This window comes from Chiloscyllium punctatum, chromosome 5 (genome assembly GCF_047496795.1).
Source record: "Chiloscyllium punctatum isolate Juve2018m chromosome 5, sChiPun1.3, whole genome shotgun sequence".
Classification (NCBI taxonomy): domain Eukaryota; kingdom Metazoa; phylum Chordata; class Chondrichthyes; order Orectolobiformes; family Hemiscylliidae; genus Chiloscyllium; species Chiloscyllium punctatum.
Window position 1 is genome coordinate 41,542,245 of NC_092743.1, and position 16,461 is coordinate 41,558,705.

At 58.7% G+C, this 16,461-nt stretch overlaps 11 non-coding genes across 11 annotated transcripts; all 11 read right to left on the reverse strand.

Moving 5' to 3' along the window:
- Positions 1–1,014: 1,014 nt before the first annotated feature.
- trnay-gua (transfer RNA tyrosine (anticodon GUA)) lies at positions 1,015–1,104 on the reverse strand. Its single transcript is given in 2 exon segments — positions 1,015–1,050; positions 1,068–1,104. It is a non-coding gene; the product is annotated as a tRNA-Tyr (tRNA).
- A 1,176-nt stretch (positions 1,105–2,280) lies between these two features.
- Positions 2,281–2,370, reverse strand: trnay-gua (transfer RNA tyrosine (anticodon GUA)). The gene is given in 2 exon segments: positions 2,281–2,316; positions 2,334–2,370. It is a non-coding gene; the product is annotated as a tRNA-Tyr (tRNA).
- Positions 2,371–3,546: 1,176 nt separating this feature from the next.
- On the reverse strand, positions 3,547–3,636 carry trnay-gua (transfer RNA tyrosine (anticodon GUA)). The gene is given in 2 exon segments: positions 3,547–3,582; positions 3,600–3,636. It is a non-coding gene; the product is annotated as a tRNA-Tyr (tRNA).
- A 1,176-nt stretch (positions 3,637–4,812) lies between these two features.
- Positions 4,813–4,902, reverse strand: trnay-gua (transfer RNA tyrosine (anticodon GUA)). The gene is given in 2 exon segments: positions 4,813–4,848; positions 4,866–4,902. It is a non-coding gene; the product is annotated as a tRNA-Tyr (tRNA).
- A 2,431-nt stretch (positions 4,903–7,333) lies between these two features.
- On the reverse strand, positions 7,334–7,423 carry trnay-gua (transfer RNA tyrosine (anticodon GUA)). Its single transcript is given in 2 exon segments — positions 7,334–7,369; positions 7,387–7,423. It is a non-coding gene; the product is annotated as a tRNA-Tyr (tRNA).
- Positions 7,424–8,599: 1,176 nt separating this feature from the next.
- Positions 8,600–8,689, reverse strand: trnay-gua (transfer RNA tyrosine (anticodon GUA)). Its single transcript is given in 2 exon segments — positions 8,600–8,635; positions 8,653–8,689. It is a non-coding gene; the product is annotated as a tRNA-Tyr (tRNA).
- A 2,431-nt stretch (positions 8,690–11,120) lies between these two features.
- On the reverse strand, positions 11,121–11,210 carry trnay-gua (transfer RNA tyrosine (anticodon GUA)). The gene is given in 2 exon segments: positions 11,121–11,156; positions 11,174–11,210. It is a non-coding gene; the product is annotated as a tRNA-Tyr (tRNA).
- A 1,176-nt stretch (positions 11,211–12,386) lies between these two features.
- On the reverse strand, positions 12,387–12,476 carry trnay-gua (transfer RNA tyrosine (anticodon GUA)). Its single transcript is given in 2 exon segments — positions 12,387–12,422; positions 12,440–12,476. It is a non-coding gene; the product is annotated as a tRNA-Tyr (tRNA).
- A 1,176-nt stretch (positions 12,477–13,652) lies between these two features.
- trnay-gua (transfer RNA tyrosine (anticodon GUA)) lies at positions 13,653–13,742 on the reverse strand. The gene is given in 2 exon segments: positions 13,653–13,688; positions 13,706–13,742. It is a non-coding gene; the product is annotated as a tRNA-Tyr (tRNA).
- A 1,176-nt stretch (positions 13,743–14,918) lies between these two features.
- On the reverse strand, positions 14,919–15,008 carry trnay-gua (transfer RNA tyrosine (anticodon GUA)). The gene is given in 2 exon segments: positions 14,919–14,954; positions 14,972–15,008. It is a non-coding gene; the product is annotated as a tRNA-Tyr (tRNA).
- Positions 15,009–16,183: 1,175 nt separating this feature from the next.
- trnay-gua (transfer RNA tyrosine (anticodon GUA)) lies at positions 16,184–16,273 on the reverse strand. The gene is given in 2 exon segments: positions 16,184–16,219; positions 16,237–16,273. It is a non-coding gene; the product is annotated as a tRNA-Tyr (tRNA).
- Between the last annotated feature and the right edge of the window lie 188 nt (positions 16,274–16,461).

Genomic DNA, 16,461 nt, shown 5'->3' on the forward strand with positions numbered 1-16,461 from the left:
GATCCGAAACTGCCAGATTCTGCCGGTACAGTACCTGACTCGCAGCTTCGTGTACATGTCAGGTTAGGGTTTGGGCCGCAGCTTACCGACTGGTTCAAGTTGCCTCCAAACACGTCCAGGACGTGCCCGCTGACCTCAGGCGACTCACCCACCACCGGTGTGATCCTTTCAAGGTGCTGACTTGCACCCCGCAGGGAAAAAACATCAACGCCGCAGGCGTTTCCCTTCACTGCGCAGCTCGACTTCCTTCCTACGCTGCACCCTGAAACAGCAGGACCTGCCTGTCGCTCACGCGTGAAGCTTTTGATCTTTCGGGACCACTCTCAGGGAGGCGGCGTACGCAAACGGTATTCCGTCTGCTGCAGACCAGCTGAGTGAGTGGGTGCACTCGCAGTTTTAAAAGCAAGTGGAGAATGCGAGCATCGATCCCACTACCTCACGCGTGCGCTCCAACAGTTGAACTAATCCCCCGGTAGGTGAGCCGGCCACGCTTTCGCTCCTTCCGCAGTGGATCCTGAGCAGCCACGCTCCAGGATGTGCAGGAAATCCTCTCACCCGTCGGACGGCTGAGACCAAACAGTGCTGATGCCTGTCTCGCTGAAAGAACCAACTTGTCGGAGGAGCGGCAGCGGCAGCTGGTGGACTCAGGCGAGGCGGAAGGCCCCGTGGACGAGGAAAGAAGTGCTGAGGCGATGGCGATTGCTGATTGGAGGTGGAAACGACTTCAGCCTTGGCGCAGCCACCACGAGCGTGAGGTGACGTCGCAGGGCCCCGCCTGACTGATAGAAGACTTCATTTGGTTGCAGTGAGCACAAAGTGCTTTCATGCGTTTGTGTCGAAAACGAGGCACCCTGCTGGCCGTCAGCTGCAGCCGCAGCAAGGAGACAGCTGGCTGGCTGGTTGCAGAGGGGGAAGGGCGTGTGCCGACGTGTCGCCTTTTCAGCTCATCTGTGTTGCTGTGGCCCGCGTGCTGGTGGATGCTGACTGTTTGCAAAAAGCAGCAGGGTGGGGGGCTACTTCGAGCCGGAATTGAACCGGCGACCTAAGGATGACAGGTTTGCGACACACTACAGTCCTCCGCTCTACCAGCTGAGCTATCGAAGGAGAGCCCAGTAGAGGCTCTCCCTTGCTGATGCTTTGCCGCGCTCCTCCACTAATGCGACGCCGTTGCCTCCCTGAAAATCTGTCACTCTGGCAGATCCTGAGCCACTGGCTGATCTCCACAGCTTCGGCCTGTGCTGGCATGAAGAAATCGTCTCGAGTGCTGATCCGAAACTGCCAGATTCTGCCGGTACAGTACCTGACTCGCAGCTTCGTGTACATGTCAGGTTAGGGTTTGGGCCGCAGCTTACCGACTGGTTCAAGTTGCCTCCAAACACGTCCAGGACGTGCCCGCTGACCTCAGGCGACTCACCCACCACCGGTGTGATCCTTTCAAGGTGCTGACTTGCACCCCGCAGGGAAAAAACATCAACGCCGCAGGCGTTTCCCTTCACTGCGCAGCTCGACTTCCTTCCTACGCTGCACCCTGAAACAGCAGGACCTGCCTGTCGCTCACGCGTGAAGCTTTTGATCTTTCGGGACCACTCTCAGGGAGGCGGCGTACGCAAACGGTATTCCGTCTGCTGCAGACCAGCTGAGTGAGTGGGTGCACTCGCAGTTTTAAAAGCAAGTGGAGAATGCGGGCATCGATCCCACTACCTCACGCGTGCGCTCCAACAGTTGAACTAATCCCCCGGTAGGTGAGCCGGCCACGCTTTCGCTCCTTCCGCAGTGGATCCTGAGCAGCCACGCTCCAGGATGTGCAGGAAATCCTCTCACCCGTCGGACGGCTGAGACCAAACATTGCTGATGCCTGTCTCGCTGAAAGAACCAACTTGTCGGAGGAGCGGCAGCGGCAGCTGGTGGACTCAGGCGAGGCGGAAGGCCCCGTGGACGAGGAAAGAAGTGCTGAGGCGATGGCGATTGCTGATTGGAGGTGGAAACGACTTCAGCCTTGGCGCAGCCACCACGAGCGTGAGGTGACGTCGCAGGGCCCCGCCTGACTGATAGAAGACTTCATTTGGTTGCAGTGAGCACAAAGTGCTTTCATGCGTTTGTGTCGAAAACGAGGCACCCTGCTGGCCGTCAGCTGCAGCCGCAGCAAGGAGACAGCTGGCTGGCTGGTTGCAGAGGGGGAAGGGCGTGTGCCGACGTGTCGCCTTTTCAGCTCATCTGTGTTGCTGTGGCCCGCGTGCTGGTGGATGCTGACTGTTTGCAAAAAGCAGCAGGGTGGGGGGCTCCTTCGAGCCGGAATTGAACCGGCGACCTAAGGATGACAGGTTTGCGACACACTACAGTCCTCCGCTCTACCAGCTGAGCTATCGAAGGAGAGCCCAGTAGAGGCTCTCCCTTGCTGATGCTTTGCCGCGCTCCTCCACTAATGCGACGCCGTTGCCTCCCTGAAAATCTGTCACTCTGGCAGATCCTGAGCCACTGGCTGATCTCCACAGCTTCGGCCTGTGCTGGCATGAAGAAATCGTCTCGAGTGCTGATCCGAAACTGCCAGATTCTGCCGGTACAGTACCTGACTCGCAGCTTCGTGTACATGTCAGGTTAGGGTTTGGGCCGCAGCTTACCGACTGGTTCAAGTTGCCTCCAAACACGTCCAGGACGTGCCCGCTGACCTCAGGCGACTCACCCACCACCGGTGTGATCCTTTCAAGGTGCTGACTTGCACCCCGCAGGGAAAAAACATCAACGCCGCAGGCGTTTCCCTTCACTGCGCAGCTCGACTTCCTTCCTACGCTGCACCCTGAAACAGCAGGACCTGCCTGTCGCTCACGCGTGAAGCTTTTGATCTTTCGGGACCACTCTCAGGGAGGCGGCGTACGCAAACGGTATTCCGTCTGCTGCAGACCAGCTGAGTGAGTGGGTGCACTCGCAGTTTTAAAAGCAAGTGGAGAATGCGGGCATCGATCCCACTACCTCACGCGTGCGCTCCAACAGTTGAACTAATCCCCCGGTAGGTGAGCCGGCCACGCTTTCGCTCCTTCCGCAGTGGATCCTGAGCAGCCACGCTCCAGGATGTGCAGGAAATCCTCTCACCCGTCGGACGGCTGAGACCAAACATTGCTGATGCCTGTCTCGCTGAAAGAACCAACTTGTCGGAGGAGCGGCAGCGGCAGCTGGTGGACTCAGGCGAGGCGGAAGGCCCCGTGGACGAGGAAAGAAGTGCTGAGGCGATGGCGATTGCTGATTGGAGGTGGAAACGACTTCAGCCTTGGCGCAGCCACCACGAGCGTGAGGTGACGTCGCAGGGCCCCGCCTGACTGATAGAAGACTTCATTTGGTTGCAGTGAGCACAAAGTGCTTTCATGCGTTTGTGTCGAAAACGAGGCACCCTGCTGGCCGTCAGCTGCAGCCGCAGCAAGGAGACAGCTGGCTGGCTGGTTGCAGAGGGGGAAGGGCGTGTGCCGACGTGTCGCCTTTTCAGCTCATCTGTGTTGCTGTGGCCCGCGTGCTGGTGGATGCTGACTGTTTGCAAAAAGCAGCAGGGTGGGGGGCTCCTTCGAGCCGGAATTGAACCGGCGACCTAAGGATGACAGGTTTGCGACACACTACAGTCCTCCGCTCTACCAGCTGAGCTATCGAAGGAGAGCCCAGCAGTGGCTCTCCCTTGCTGATGCTTTGCCGCGCTCCTCCACTAATGCGACGCCGTTGCCTCCCTGAAAATCTGTCACTCTGGCAGATCCTGAGCCACTGGCTGATCTCCACAGCTTCGGCCTGTGCTGGCATGAAGAAATCGTCTCGAGTGCTGATCCGAAACTGCCAGATTCTGCCGGTACAGTACCTGACTCGCAGCTTCGTGTACATGTCAGGTTAGGGTTTGGGCCGCAGCTTACCGACTGGTTCAAGTTGCCTCCAAACACGTCCAGGACGTGCCCGCTGACCTCAGGCGACTCACCCACCACCGGTGTGATCCTTTCAAGGTGCTGACTTGCACCCCGCAGGGAAAAAACATCAACGCCGCAGGCGTTTCCCTTCACTGCGCAGCTCGACTTCCTTCCTACGCTGCACCCTGAAACAGCAGGACCTGCCTGTCGCTCACGCGTGAAGCTTTTGATCTTTCGGGACCACTCTCAGGGAGGCGGCGTACGCAAACGGTATTCCGTCTGCTGCAGACCAGCTGAGTGAGTGGGTGCACTCGCAGTTTTAAAAGCAAGTGGAGAATGCGGGCATCGATCCCACTACCTCACGCGTGCGCTCCAACAGTTGAACTAATCCCCCGGTAGGTGAGCCGGCCACGCTTTCGCTCCTTCCGCAGTGGATCCTGAGCAGCCACGCTCCAGGATGTGCAGGAAATCCTCTCACCCGTCGGACGGCTGAGACCAAACATTGCTGATGCCTGTCTCGCTGAAAGAACCAACTTGTCGGAGGAGCGGCAGCGGCAGCTGGTGGACTCAGGCGAGGCGGAAGGCCCCGTGGACGAGGAAAGAAGTGCTGAGGCGATGGCGATTGCTGATTGGAGGTGGAAACGACTTCAGCCTTGGCGCAGCCACCACGAGCGTGAGGTGACGTCGCAGGGCCCCGCCTGACTGATAGAAGACTTCATTTGGTTGCAGTGAGCACAAAGTGCTTTCATGCGTTTGTGTCGAAAACGAGGCACCCTGCTGGCCGTCAGCTGCAGCCGCAGCAAGGAGACAGCTGGCTGGCTGGTTGCAGAGGGGGAAGGGCGTGTGCCGACGTGTCGCCTTTTCAGCTCATCTGTGTTGCTGTGGCCCGCGTGCTGGTGGATGCTGACTGTTTGCAAAAAGCAGCAGGGTGGGGGGCTACTTCGAGCCGGAATTGAACCGGCGACCTAAGGATGACAGGTTTGCGACACACTACAGTCCTCCGCTCTACCAGCTGAGCTATCGAAGGAGAGCCCAGCCGTGGCACTCCCTTGCTGATGCTTTGCCGCGCTCCTCCACTAATGCGACGCCGTTGCCTCCCTGAAAATCTGTCACTCTGGCAGATCCTGAGCCACTGGCTGATCTCCACAGCTTCGGCCTGTGCTGGCATGAAGAAATCGTCTCGAGTGCTGATCCGAAACTGCCAGATTCTGCCGGTACAGTACCTGACTCGCAGCTTCGTGTACATGTCAGGTTAGGGTTTGGGCCGCAGCTTACCGACTGGTTCAAGTTGCCTCCAAACACGTCCAGGACGTGCCCGCTGACCTCAGGCGACTCACCCACCACCGGTGTGATCCTTTCAAGGTGCTGACTTGCACCCCGCAGGGAAAAAACATCAACGCCGCAGGCGTTTCCCTTCACTGCGCAGCTCGACTTCCTTCCTACGCTGCACCCTGAAACAGCAGGACCTGCCTGTCGCTCACGCGTGAAGCTTTTGATCTTTCGGGACCACTCTCAGGGAGGCGGCGTACGCAAACGGTATTCCGTCTGCTGCAGACCAGCTGAGTGAGTGGGTGCACTCGCAGTTTTAAAAGCAAGTGGAGAATGCGGGCATCGATCCCACTACCTCACGCGTGCGCTCCAACAGTTGAACTAATCCCCCGGTAGGTGAGCCGGCCACGCTTTCGCTCCTTCCGCAGTGGATCCTGAGCAGCCACGCTCCAGGATGTGCAGGAAATCCTCTCACCCGTCGGACGGCTGAGACCAAACATTGCTGATGCCTGTCTCGCTGAAAGAACCAACTTGTCGGAGGAGCGGCAGCGGCAGCTGGTGGACTCAGGCGAGGCGGAAGGCCCCGTGGACGAGGAAAGAAGTGCTGAGGCGATGGCGATTGCTGATTGGAGGTGGAAACGACTTCAGCCTTGGCGCAGCCACCACGAGCGTGAGGTGACGTCGCAGGGCCCCGCCTGACTGATAGAAGACTTCATTTGGTTGCAGTGAGCACAAAGTGCTTTCATGCGTTTGTGTCGAAAACGAGGCACCCTGCTGGCCGTCAGCTGCAGCCGCAGCAAGGAGACAGCTGGCTGGCTGGTTGCAGAGGGGGAAGGGCGTGTGCCGACGTGTCGCCTTTTCAGCTCATCTGTGTTGCTGTGGCCCGCGTGCTGGTGGATGCTGACTGTTTGCAAAAAGCAGCAGGGTGGGGGGCTCCTTCGAGCCGGCGACCTAAGGATGACAGGTTTGCGACACACTACAGTCCTCCGCTCTACCAGCTGAGCTATCGAAGGAGAGCCCAGCAGAGGCTCTCCCTTGCTGATGCTTTGCCGCGCTCCTCCACTAATGCGACGCCGTTGCCTCCCTGAAAATCTGTCACTCTGGCAGATCCTGAGCCACTGGCTGATCTCCACAGCTTCGGCCTGTGCTGGCATGAAGAAATCGTCTCGAGTGCTGATCCGAAACTGCCAGATTCTGCCGGTACAGTACCTGACTCGCAGCTTCGTGTACATGTCAGGTTAGGGTTTGGGCTGCAGCTTACCGACTGGTTCAAGTTGCCTCCAAACACGTCCAGGACGTGCCCGCTGACCTCAGGCGACTCACCCACCACCGGTGTGATCCTTTCAAGGTGCTGACTTGCACCCCGCAGGGAAAAAACATCAACGCCGCAGGCGTTTCCCTTCACTGCGCAGCTCGACTTCCTTCCTACGCTGCACCCTGAAACAGCAGGACCTGCCTGTCGCTCACGCGTGAAGCTTTTGATCTTTCGGGACCACTCTCAGGGAGGCGGCGTACGCAAACGGTATTCCGTCTGCTGCAGACCAGCTGAGTGAGTGGGTGCACTCGCAGTTTTAAAAGCAAGTGGAGAATGCGAGCATCGATCCCACTACCTCACGCGTGCGCTCCAACAGTTGAACTAATCCCCCGGTAGGTGAGCCGGCCACGCTTTCGCTCCTTCCGCAGTGGATCCTGAGCAGCCACGCTCCAGGATGTGCAGGAAATCCTCTCACCCGTCGGACGGCTGAGACCAAACAGTGCTGATGCCTGTCTCGCTGAAAGAACCAACTTGTCGGAGGAGCGGCAGCGGCAGCTGGTGGACTCAGGCGAGGCGGAAGGCCCCGTGGACGAGGAAAGAAGTGCTGAGGCGATGGCGATTGCTGATTGGAGGTGGAAACGACTTCAGCCTTGGCGCAGCCACCACGAGCGTGAGGTGACGTCGCAGGGCCCCGCCTGACTGATAGAAGACTTCATTTGGTTGCAGTGAGCACAAAGTGCTTTCATGCGTTTGTGTCGAAAACGAGGCACCCTGCTGGCCGTCAGCTGCAGCCGCAGCAAGGAGACAGCTGGCTGGCTGGTTGCAGAGGGGGAAGGGCGTGTGCCGACGTGTCGCCTTTTCAGCTCATCTGTGTTGCTGTGGCCCGCGTGCTGGTGGATGCTGACTGTTTGCAAAAAGCAGCAGGGTGGGGGGCTACTTCGAGCCGGAATGGAACCGGCGACCTAAGGATGACAGGTTTGCGACACACTACAGTCCTCCGCTCTACCAGCTAAGCTATCGAAGGAGAGCCCAGCAGTGGCTCTCCCTTGCTGATGCTTTGCCGCGCTCCTCCACTAATGCGACGCCGTTGCCTCCCTGAAAATCTGTCACTCTGGCAGATCCTGAGCCACTGGTTGATCTCCACAGCTTCGGCCTGTGCTGGCATGAAGAAATCGTCTCGAGTGCTGATCCGAAACTGCCAGATTCTGCCGGTACAGTACCTGACTCGCAGCTTCGTGTACATGTCAGGTTAGGGTTTGGGCCGCAGCTTACCGACTGGTTCAAGTTGCCTCCAAACACGTCCAGGACGTGCCCGCTGACCTCAGGCGACTCACCCACCACCGGTGTGATCCTTTCAAGGTGCTGACTTGCACCCCGCAGGGAAAAAACATCAACGCCGCAGGCGTTTCCCTTCACTGCGCAGCTCGACTTCCTTCCTACGCTGCACCCTGAAACAGCAGGACCTGCCTGTCGCTCACGCGTGAAGCTTTTGATCTTTCGGGACCACTCTCAGGGAGGCGGCGTACGCAAACGGTATTCCGTCTGCTGCAGACCAGCTGAGTGAGTGGGTGCACTCGCAGTTTTAAAAGCAAGTGGAGAATGCGGGCATCGATCCCACTACCTCACGCGTGCGCTCCAACAGTTGAACTAATCCCCCGGTAGGTGAGCCGGCCACGCTTTCGCTCCTTCCGCAGTGGATCCTGAGCAGCCACGCTCCAGGATGTGCAGGAAATCCTCTCACCCGTCGGACGGCTGAGACCAAACATTGCTGATGCCTGTCTCGCTGAAAGAACCAACTTGTCGGAGGAGCGGCAGCGGCAGCTGGTGGACTCAGGCGAGGCGGAAGGCCCCGTGGACGAGGAAAGAAGTGCTGAGGCGATGGCGATTGCTGATTGGAGGTGGAAACGACTTCAGCCTTGGCGCAGCCACCACGAGCGTGAGGTGACGTCGCAGGGCCCCGCCTGACTGATAGAAGACTTCATTTGGTTGCAGTGAGCACAAAGTGCTTTCATGCGTTTGTGTCGAAAACGAGGCACCCTGCTGGCCGTCAGCTGCAGCCGCAGCAAGGAGACAGCTGGCTGGCTGGTTGCAGAGGGGGAAGGGCGTGTGCCGACGTGTCGCCTTTTCAGCTCATCTGTGTTGCTGTGGCCCGCGTGCTGGTGGATGCTGACTGTTTGCAAAAAGCAGCAGGGTGGGGGGCTACTTCGAGCCGGAATTGAACCGGCGACCTAAGGATGACAGGTTTGCGACACACTACAGTCCTCCGCTCTACCAGCTGAGCTATCGAAGGAGAGCCCAGCCGTGGCACTCCCTTGCTGATGCTTTGCCGCGCTCCTCCACTAATGCGACGCCGTTGCCTCCCTGAAAATCTGTCACTCTGGCAGATCCTGAGCCACTGGCTGATCTCCACAGCTTCGGCCTGTGCTGGCATGAAGAAATCGTCTCGAGTGCTGATCCGAAACTGCCAGATTCTGCCGGTACAGTACCTGACTCGCAGCTTCGTGTACATGTCAGGTTAGGGTTTGGGCCGCAGCTTACCGACTGGTTCAAGTTGCCTCCAAACACGTCCAGGACGTGCCCGCTGACCTCAGGCGACTCACCCACCACCGGTGTGATCCTTTCAAGGTGCTGACTTGCACCCCGCAGGGAAAAAACATCAACGCCGCAGGCGTTTCCCTTCACTGCGCAGCTCGACTTCCTTCCTACGCTGCACCCTGAAACAGCAGGACCTGCCTGTCGCTCACGCGTGAAGCTTTTGATCTTTCGGGACCACTCTCAGGGAGGCGGCGTACGCAAACGGTATTCCGTCTGCTGCAGACCAGCTGAGTGAGTGGGTGCACTCGCAGTTTTAAAAGCAAGTGGAGAATGCGGGCATCGATCCCACTACCTCACGCGTGCGCTCCAACAGTTGAACTAATCCCCCGGTAGGTGAGCCGGCCACGCTTTCGCTCCTTCCGCAGTGGATCCTGAGCAGCCACGCTCCAGGATGTGCAGGAAATCCTCTCACCCGTCGGACGGCTGAGACCAAACATTGCTGATGCCTGTCTCGCTGAAAGAACCAACTTGTCGGAGGAGCGGCAGCGGCAGCTGGTGGACTCAGGCGAGGCGGAAGGCCCCGTGGACGAGGAAAGAAGTGCTGAGGCGATGGCGATTGCTGATTGGAGGTGGAAACGACTTCAGCCTTGGCGCAGCCACCACGAGCGTGAGGTGACGTCGCAGGGCCCCGCCTGACTGATAGAAGACTTCATTTGGTTGCAGTGAGCACAAAGTGCTTTCATGCGTTTGTGTCGAAAACGAGGCACCCTGCTGGCCGTCAGCTGCAGCCGCAGCAAGGAGACAGCTGGCTGGCTGGTTGCAGAGGGGGAAGGGCGTGTGCCGACGTGTCGCCTTTTCAGCTCATCTGTGTTGCTGTGGCCCGCGTGCTGGTGGATGCTGACTGTTTGCAAAAAGCAGCAGGGTGGGGGGCTCCTTCGAGCCGGCGACCTAAGGATGACAGGTTTGCGACACACTACAGTCCTCCGCTCTACCAGCTGAGCTATCGAAGGAGAGCCCAGCAGAGGCTCTCCCTTGCTGATGCTTTGCCGCGCTCCTCCACTAATGCGACGCCGTTGCCTCCCTGAAAATCTGTCACTCTGGCAGATCCTGAGCCACTGGCTGATCTCCACAGCTTCGGCCTGTGCTGGCATGAAGAAATCGTCTCGAGTGCTGATCCGAAACTGCCAGATTCTGCCGGTACAGTACCTGACTCGCAGCTTCGTGTACATGTCAGGTTAGGGTTTGGGCTGCAGCTTACCGACTGGTTCAAGTTGCCTCCAAACACGTCCAGGACGTGCCCGCTGACCTCAGGCGACTCACCCACCACCGGTGTGATCCTTTCAAGGTGCTGACTTGCACCCCGCAGGGAAAAAACATCAACGCCGCAGGCGTTTCCCTTCACTGCGCAGCTCGACTTCCTTCCTACGCTGCACCCTGAAACAGCAGGACCTGCCTGTCGCTCACGCGTGAAGCTTTTGATCTTTCGGGACCACTCTCAGGGAGGCGGCGTACGCAAACGGTATTCCGTCTGCTGCAGACCAGCTGAGTGAGTGGGTGCACTCGCAGTTTTAAAAGCAAGTGGAGAATGCGAGCATCGATCCCACTACCTCACGCGTGCGCTCCAACAGTTGAACTAATCCCCCGGTAGGTGAGCCGGCCACGCTTTCGCTCCTTCCGCAGTGGATCCTGAGCAGCCACGCTCCAGGATGTGCAGGAAATCCTCTCACCCGTCGGACGGCTGAGACCAAACAGTGCTGATGCCTGTCTCGCTGAAAGAACCAACTTGTCGGAGGAGCGGCAGCGGCAGCTGGTGGACTCAGGCGAGGCGGAAGGCCCCGTGGACGAGGAAAGAAGTGCTGAGGCGATGGCGATTGCTGATTGGAGGTGGAAACGACTTCAGCCTTGGCGCAGCCACCACGAGCGTGAGGTGACGTCGCAGGGCCCCGCCTGACTGATAGAAGACTTCATTTGGTTGCAGTGAGCACAAAGTGCTTTCATGCGTTTGTGTCGAAAACGAGGCACCCTGCTGGCCGTCAGCTGCAGCCGCAGCAAGGAGACAGCTGGCTGGCTGGTTGCAGAGGGGGAAGGGCGTGTGCCGACGTGTCGCCTTTTCAGCTCATCTGTGTTGCTGTGGCCCGCGTGCTGGTGGATGCTGACTGTTTGCAAAAAGCAGCAGGGTGGGGGGCTACTTCGAGCCGGAATGGAACCGGCGACCTAAGGATGACAGGTTTGCGACACACTACAGTCCTCCGCTCTACCAGCTAAGCTATCGAAGGAGAGCCCAGCAGTGGCTCTCCCTTGCTGATGCTTTGCCGCGCTCCTCCACTAATGCGACGCCGTTGCCTCCCTGAAAATCTGTCACTCTGGCAGATCCTGAGCCACTGGTTGATCTCCACAGCTTCGGCCTGTGCTGGCATGAAGAAATCGTCTCGAGTGCTGATCCGAAACTGCCAGATTCTGCCGGTACAATACCTGACTCGCAGCTTCGTGTACATGTCAGGTTAGGGTTTGGGCCACAGCTTACCGACTGGTTCAAGTTGCCTCCAAACACGTCCAGGACGTGCCCGCTGACCTCAGGCAACTCACCCACCACCGGTGTGATCCTTTCAAGGTGCTGACTTGCACCCCGCAGGGAAAAAACATCAACGCCGCAGGCGTTTCCCTTCACTGCGCAGCTCGACTTCCTTCCTACGCTGCACCCTGAAACAGCAGGACCTGCCTGTCGCTCACGCGTGAAGCTTTTGATCTTTCGGGACCACTCTCAGGGAGGCGGCGTACGCAAACGGTATTCCGTCTGCTGCAGACCAGCTGAGTGAGTGGGTGCACTCGCAGTTTTAAAAGCAAGTGGAGAATGCGAGCATCGATCCCACTACCTCACGCGTGCGCTCCAACAGTTGAACTAATCCCCCGGTAGGTGAGCCGGCCACGCTTTCGCTCCTTCCGCAGTGGATCCTGAGCAGCCACGCTCCAGGATGTGCAGGAAATCCTCTCACCCGTCGGACGGCTGAGACCAAACATTGCTGATGCCTGTCTCGCTGAAAGAACCAACTTGTCGGAGGAGCGGCAGCGGCAGCTGGTGGACTCAGGCGAGGCGGAAGGCCCCGTGGACGAGGAAAGAAGTGCTGAGGCGATGGCGATTGCTGATTGGAGGTGGAAACGACTTCAGCCTTGGCGCAGCCACCACGAGCGTGAGGTGACGTCGCAGGGCCCCGCCTGACTGATAGAAGACTTCATTTGGTTGCAGTGAGCACAAAGTGCTTTCATGCGTTTGTGTCGAAAACGAGGCACCCTGCTGGCCGTCAGCTGCAGCCGCAGCAAGGAGACAGCTGGCTGGCTGGTTGCAGAGGGGGAAGGGCGTGTGCCGACGTGTCGCCTTTTCAGCTCATCTGTGTTGCTGTGGCCCGCGTGCTGGTGGATGCTGACTGTTTGCAAAAAGCAGCAGGGTGGGGGGCTCCTTCGAGCCGGAATTGAACCGGCGACCTAAGGATGACAGGTTTGCGACACACTACAGTCCTCCGCTCTACCAGCTGAGCTATCGAAGGAGAGCCCAGCAGAGGTTCTCCCTTGCTGATGCTTTGCCGCGCTCCTCCACTAATGCGACGCCGTTGCCTCCCTGAAAATCTGTCACTCTGGCAGATCCTGAGCCACTGGCTGATCTCCACAGCTTCGGCCTGTGCTGGCATGAAGAAATCGTCTCGAGTGCTGATCCGAAACTGCCAGATTCTGCCGGTACAGTACCTGACTCGCAGCTTCGTGTACATGTCAGGTTAGGGTTTGGGCCGCAGCTTACCGACTGGTTCAAGTTGCCTCCAAACACGTCCAGGACGTGCCCGCTGACCTCAGGCGACTCACCCACCACCGGTGTGATCCTTTCAAGGTGCTGACTTGCACCCCGCAGGGAAAAAACATCAACGCCGCAGGCGTTTCCCTTTACTGCGCAGCTCGACTTCCTTCCTACGCTGCACCCTGAAACAGCAGGACCTGCCTGTCGCTCACGCGTGAAGCTTTTGATCTTTCGGGACCACTCTCAGGGAGGCGGCGTACGCAAACGGTATTCCGTCTGCTGCAGACCAGCTGAGTGAGTGGGTGCACTCGCAGTTTTAAAAGCAAGTGGAGAATGCGGGCATCGATCCCACTACCTCACGCGTGCGCTCCAACAGTTGAACTAATCCCCCGGTAGGTGAGCCGGCCACGCTTTCGCTCCTTCCGCAGTGGATCCTGAGCAGCCACGCTCCAGGATGTGCAGGAAATCCTCTCACCCGTCGGACGGCTGAGACCAAACATTGCTGATGCCTGTCTCGCTGAAAGAACCAACTTGTCGGAGGAGCGGCAGCGGCAGCTGGTGGACTCAGGCGAGGCGGAAGGCCCCGTGGACGAGGAAAGAAGTGCTGAGGCGATGGCGATTGCTGATTGGAGGTGGAAACGACTTCAGCCTTGGCGCAGCCACCACGAGCGTGAGGTGACGTCGCAGGGCCCCGCCTGACTGATAGAAGACTTCATTTGGTTGCAGTGAGCACAAAGTGCTTTCATGCGTTTGTGTCGAAAACGAGGCACCCTGCTGGCCGTCAGCTGCAGCCGCAGCAAGGAGACAGCTGGCTGGCTGGTTGCAGAGGGGGAAGGGCGTGTGCCGACGTGTCGCCTTTTCAGCTCATCTGTGTTGCTGTGGCCCGCGTGCTGGTGGATGCTGACTGTTTGCAAAAAGCAGCAGGGTGGGGGGCGCCTTCGAGCCGGAATTGAACCGGCGACCTAAGGATGACAGGTTTGCGACACACTACAGTCCTCCGCTCTACCAGCTGAGCTATCGAAGGAGAGCCCAGCAGTGGCTCTCCCTTGCTGATGCTTTGCCGCGCTCCTCCACTAATGCGACGCCGTTGCCTCCCTGAAAATCTGTCACTCTGGCAGATCCTGAGCCACTGGGTGATCTCCACAGCTTCGGCCTGTGCTGGCATGAAGAAATCGTCTCGAGTGCTGATCCGAAACTGCCAGATTCTGCCGGTACAGTACCTGACTCGCAGCTTCGTGTACATGTCAGGTTAGGGTTTGGGCCGCAGCTTACCGACTGGTTCAAGTTGCCTCCAAACACGTCCAGGACGTGCCCGCTGACCTCAGGCGACTCACCCACCACCGGTGTGATCCTTTCAAGGTGCTGACTTGCACCCCGCAGGGAAAAAACATCAACGCCGCAGGCGTTTCCCTTCACTGCGCAGCTCGACTTCCTTCCTACGCTGCACCCTGAAACAGCAGGACCTGCCTGTCGCTCACGCGTGAAGCTTTTGATCTTTCGGGACCACTCTCAGGGAGGCGGCGTACGCAAACGGTATTCCGTCTGCTGCAGACCAGCTGAGTGAGTGGGTGCACTCGCAGTTTTAAAAGCAAGTGGAGAATGCGGGCATCGATCCCACTACCTCACGCGTGCGCTCCAACAGTTGAACTAATCCCCCGGTAGGTGAGCCGGCCACGCTTTCGCTCCTTCCGCAGTGGATCCTGAGCAGCCACGCTCCAGGATGTGCAGGAAATCCTCTCACCCGTCGGACGGCTGAGACCAAACATTGCTGATGCCTGTCTCGCTGAAAGAACCAACTTGTCGGAGGAGCGGCAGCGGCAGCTGGTGGACTCAGGCGAGGCGGAAGGCCCCGTGGACGAGGAAAGAAGTGCTGAGGCGATGGCGATTGCTGATTGGAGGTGGAAACGACTTCAGCCTTGGCGCAGCCACCACGAGCGTGAGGTGACGTCGCAGGGCCCCGCCTGACTGATAGAAGACTTCATTTGGTTGCAGTGAGCACAAAGTGCTTTCATGCGTTTGTGTCGAAAACGAGGCACCCTGCTGGCCGTCAGCTGCAGCCGCTGCAAGGAGACAGCTGGCTGGCTGGTTGCAGAGGGGGAAGGGCGTGTGCCGACGTGTCGCCTTTTCAGCTCATCTGTGTTGCTGTGGCCCGCGTGCTGGTGGATGCTGACTGTTTGCAAAAAGCAGCAGGGTGGGGGGCTACTTCGAGCCGGAATTGAACCGGCGACCTAAGGATGACAGGTTTGCGACACACTACAGTCCTCCGCTCTACCAGCTGAGCTATCGAAGGAGAGCCCAGTAGAGGCTCTCCCTTGCTGATGCTTTGCCGCGCTCCTCCACTAATGCGACGCCGTTGCCTCCCTGAAAATCTGTCACTCTGGCAGATCCTGAGCCACTGGCTGATCTCCACAGCTTCGGCCTGTGCTGGCATGAAGAAATCGTCTCGAGTGCTGATCCGAAACTGCCAGATTCTGCCGGTACGTACCTGACTCGCAGCTTCGTGTACATGTCAGGTTAGGGTTTGGGCCGCAGCTTACCGACTGGTTCAAGTTGCCTCCAAACACGTCCAGGACGTGCCCGCTGACCTCAGGCGACTCACCCACCACCGGTGTGATCCTTTCAAGGTGCTGACTTGCACCCCGCAGGGAAAAAACATCAACGCCGCAGGCGTTTCCCTTCACTGCGCAGCTCGACTTCCTTCCTACGCTGCACCCTGAAACAGCAGGACCTGCCTGTCGCTCACGCGTGAAGCTTTTGATCTTTCGGGACCACTCTCAGGGAGGCGGCGTACGCAAACGGTATTCCGTCTGCTGCAGACCAGCTGAGTGAGTGGGTGCACTCGCAGTTTTAAAAGCAAGTGGAGAATGCGGGCATCGATCCCACTACCTCACGCGTGCGCTCCAACAGTTGAACTAATCCCCCGGTAGGTGAGCCGGCCACGCTTTCGCTCCTTCCGCAGTGGATCCTGAGCAGCCACGCTCCAGGATGTGCAGGAAATCCTCTCACCCGTCGGACGGCTGAGACCAAACATTGCTGATGCCTGTCTCGCTGAAAGAACCAACTTGTCGGAGGAGCGGCAGCGGCAGCTGGTGGACTCAGGCGAGGCGGAAGGCCCCGTGGACGAGGAAAGAAGTGCTGAGGCGATGGCGATTGCTGATTGGAGGTGGAAACGACTTCAGCCTTGGCGCAGCCACCACGAGCGTGAGGTGACGTCGCAGGGCCCCGCCTGACTGATAGAAGACTTCATTTGGTTGCAGTGAGCACAAAGTGCTTTCATGCGTTTGTGTCGAAAACGAGGCACCCTGCTGGCCGTCAGCTGCAGCCGCAGCAAGGAGACAGCTGGCTGGCTGGTTGCAGAGGGGGAAGGGCGTGTGCCGACGTGTCGCCTTTTCAGCTCATCTGTGTTGCTGTGGCCCGCGTGCTGGTGGATGCTGACTGTTTGCAAAAAGCAGCAGGGTGGGGGGCTCCTTCGAGCCGGAATTGAACCGGCGACCTAAGGATGACAGGTTTGCGACACACTACAGTCCTCCGCTCTACCAGCTGAGCTATCGAAGGAGAGCCCAGCAGTGGCTCTCCCTTGCTGATGCTTTGCCGCGCTCCTCCACTAATGCGACGCCGTTGCCTCCCTGAAAATCTGTCACTCTGGCAGATCCTGAGCCACTGGCTGATCTCCACAGCTTCGGCCTGTGCTGGCATGAAGAAATCGTCTCGAGTGCTGATCCGAAACTGCCAGATTCTGCCGG